The sequence below is a fragment of the Montipora capricornis genome, chromosome 10 (assembly GCF_036669925.1).
Source record: "Montipora capricornis isolate CH-2021 chromosome 10, ASM3666992v2, whole genome shotgun sequence".
NCBI classification, from domain to species: Eukaryota; Metazoa; Cnidaria; class Anthozoa; order Scleractinia; family Acroporidae; genus Montipora; species Montipora capricornis.
The window spans coordinates 26,418,388-26,422,217 of record NC_090892.1 but is presented as its reverse complement, the minus strand read 5'-3'; positions in this window follow the sequence as shown (position 1 = coordinate 26,422,217).

Below are 3,830 nucleotides of genomic sequence, written 5' to 3'. Positions count from 1 at the left end.
GCAACGGACGGAAGTAAAATCAAATTCTGCGATCATTCCATAAGGACTTTTCCACAATCTGATCAAAATAAATTCTACGAAACATCCTGCTTACCTTATGGTGGTCCTTTTACGTTTTCAGATACAAAAAAGCTATGCATCACTCTCTAATCCGGGCGAACTACTTGCTATAGGACTGCTTGAACAGCTAAGCAAGGGTACAATACAGCGTGCGCAATTTGATAGGGAATATTAGGGGTTGAGAACAGACGGTTGTCATCCAACCGCACCCATTCGTAACGACAGGCAACATTGTGGACCCGGTACACTGGGAAAAATCTGAGTGGAGTGGGGCGTTGGAATAATATTTAAACAAGAAGACTCTTTGTTTGATTGGTAACTTTTTTCCTGACAATTTTCCTCTGCCGTAAATCTTAAGAAACCGCCTCCCTCCCCCCCCCCCCCCCCGCAAGATTAGAATGAAACCCTCACAACCTTCCCTGCTAGCAGAGGTCTCTCACGGCAAGGCAAAGCGCCCGCCTTTTTGAAGGAAATCATTGCGTGACGAGATCTTGTTTGATAGAAGCCAGAAACTAAAAGGAAATTTTCTATCATTCTTCTGTCCAATTACATGCTAGAGCTAAGAGACAAAGTGAACATTGTCTTAGCCAGGAAAAGAATCTGAGCTTTTTTTAGCCAGCCAGGAAAAATGTTTTTGATGTCTCAGTGAGCCAGAAGCGGTTTGTGTCAAAGCCCAGCCAGCTCGCTCGTGAGATTTTTTTTCAGCCAGCCAGCTCGAAAACAGCGTGCAGAGCGGCTTTTTTGTGGAGCGGTTTCGTTGGGTATTCCTGAAGCATGGGAAGCCATTTCAAGTCACTTAAATACGACATCGTGTCCAAAGTTCCGAGTCACCCCACGATCTGTTCGCGATAGGTATAACCTACTGACAAAAAAACTTCAGGCAAGACTAAACACGGAAGAGAAGGCCAGTGGTATTGCTGTGAATAATTCCGAGCTTGATGATCTTTTAGAAGAAATCTTAGAGAAGGAAAAAGCTGCAAAAGAGAAGCTCAACAATGAAATCTCTATTGAGAGTAGAGATACAGGCCTGTAATTGGTTACATCTTGTAGATTGTCCTTTTTAGGAATAGGAACGACATTCTCCATTTTCCATTCAGATGGAACTTTGCCCTGTTGAAGAGAGAGATTAAACAGAGCAGCGAGTGAAGGTGCAATCACTGGTGAACATTTTTTCAGGATAAAAGATGAAATACCATCTGGACCACTTGCTTTTGAAGGTGTTAAGTTAGACAAAAGGCTTGTCCTCGAACGAAAGTTGTATAACTGCTGGACATGAGGATTTATAAATTATACGTCCAGGCATTAACCCCTGAACGTAAGGATTTTTAAGACTTTTTGAATCATTTGCAGCAGCTGATTGTAATGCGTTTTCAAACCCTAAATGTAACACTTTGACACTTACTGAGAGACCTCTTACTTGTGAGGGTTTTTTCAACGTTTTAGGGGGCTGCACTAATGATCTTATAATTACTGGTTGTAAGGCTAACAGTAAACACCGCAATGAATTTTAAACCCGATGGAACCAGTATCAACCCTTACCACCACAGACACAGTTTACTTATTCATTTTTAATTAAAAGGACGATGCACTTTTAGGTACAGATGTTTGAAAATAAATGTCTTACATATCTTTGCCAAGAACTATTATCCATAACAATTTTTCTCGAAGAGTGAACCAAGTAAAAAAAAACTCTCTATCGCAGTAACTTGTGTATTTAAGGCCTGCCTTGGAAGTCTTCAACATACGATCTACTAAATTTTTAGGCTTCAAGACAATTATTCAAATTGCGCAAATAAACACACTAGGACTACTTCTTTTCTATATTCTGAATTTAAGATTATGCACAGTGACTTGTTTTTTTCTCCATCCCAACCAGCATTTAGTCAGCTTCCTTTCTTTTTTTTTATACCTTTCTTTCGAGTATTTAGGAGAACTTCAAAGTTTTTTTTTGTGATTTAAAATGATAAAATGGTATGGAGCTACATAGTAACAGTATTGATAAAATATTTCTCCCCCTGTGCTTCCTTGAGCGGGAAAGAGAATGTCGCTTTGTGAAGGATTCTTCATGTAACATCAACATCAGCGTCTGCGTGTCAATAAAACATGTGAAAAGAGTCAAAATCAGATGCAAACAAGTTATAAACAATCACCTTATAGGATGAGCCATTGAAGGACTAATATCCTTTATCAAAACCTATTTTCGTTGTCGTTTGGCTTTAAACTGGCAATTGACCATTTTTCTACTAGAGATGCATAATCCTCCAGACGAATTATGTGTCTCTCATATGCATGTTATCTGTCTGGTGCTGCAAGACGAGACTTACCATATAAGACACACAATCCGTTTGGGACGAACTTGGCCAATTTTTTTTTACCTGTCTGTTAAATTGGTCTAGTAATAAATGTATATACATTTGTCTAAGCCTAAAAGCAGAGCTCCTATAAGTTAGCCTGGCTTGTACCTTCGATCAATTCGAAAATCAGTACCTGGTTAACGGTCAACTTTAAAAAAAACTGACTTCTATGAGCTTTAAACTTGCACCCGCGATATGGTCGGCGGAAACCTTGTTTTGACCGTTGCCAATGAATCATAATAATAATTATATGAAAGTCTAATATCAAAGTTGTTCCCCCTAAAAAATCCGGGTTTCACATTGGTATACATTGAAGGGTGGCGATACCCACACGCGCAGACGGTTTACCATAATGTTCTTACTGATGGTGCTCCGCGTGCGCGTTTTTGGCGCGCAAATCTCTGCTATAAAGACGCTCATAAGATGCATAATGCATCTCGTGTCCGTCTTTATACTCGACGAGTTTCTATTATAATAACAGCCAATCTGGAAGTTATTATCATTGTCACTCTTGTCTAAGATAGTCATGTTATTTCACAACAAAGAGGTCCAAACTGTACGGGATATATCTACCTATAATTTGGTTCTACCACTTCAATTCTTACTGTCACTGACTCCGGAGGGGTAGCAGATCTCATTGTTACCTGAGTATACTCGCCTTCTTGGAGAAAGATGCGGTCTGACAATCTGTCTCTGTACACCTCCGTACAACCAACTCTTGTCTTCAAAACAAACCCATCGAAAAATTCGCAAAAACAGAAGCGAATTTCATATACTGTTGTAGACTTCTCAATGTCTAATGATTTCATTTCTCTGCATTTAATTAAAAGGGAAGAGCACAACACTTGTATATCTCGCTCTTCAATTCACAGGGATACATCTGAAAATCCCCTGCCTTAGCCTCCAAGCTAAGTTTCAGTCCAATACTGAAAATACAAATATTGTCTATTGGCACCAAAATACTGCTGAGTTGGTGATGGAAAAATCAAACCTATTCACCCTCCTACCTATTATTTACGAGTCCATCATTTGGTTGGGTCTCCTCACAAGTGTTTGTCTTTCAATAGATATTTTAAACTTCGGATCTATCGCCTAATGTAGAGAATTGCGCAGTGATTGAAGGTTTTTTTTCTCATGACATAAGTACACTCTATGTCAATACTTGCCGTAAGATTACTGCAATTTTCTCCAGGCCTTGACTGTAGACCAAACGTATAGTGCGATCCTGGAACATCATCTTCCATCTTCTACCAAACCTTTCCAATACAGGGGATGCCAAGGCAACTGTTTGCACAACGACAGACACCTCTCCTAGTCTCCAACGTATGACTTCGGTTTTTTCGCCAATGCGGGAGGGAACCACATCCAACATTCTCTACAACCGATTGCACATAACTTTTGTTAATTTGTGTGTTG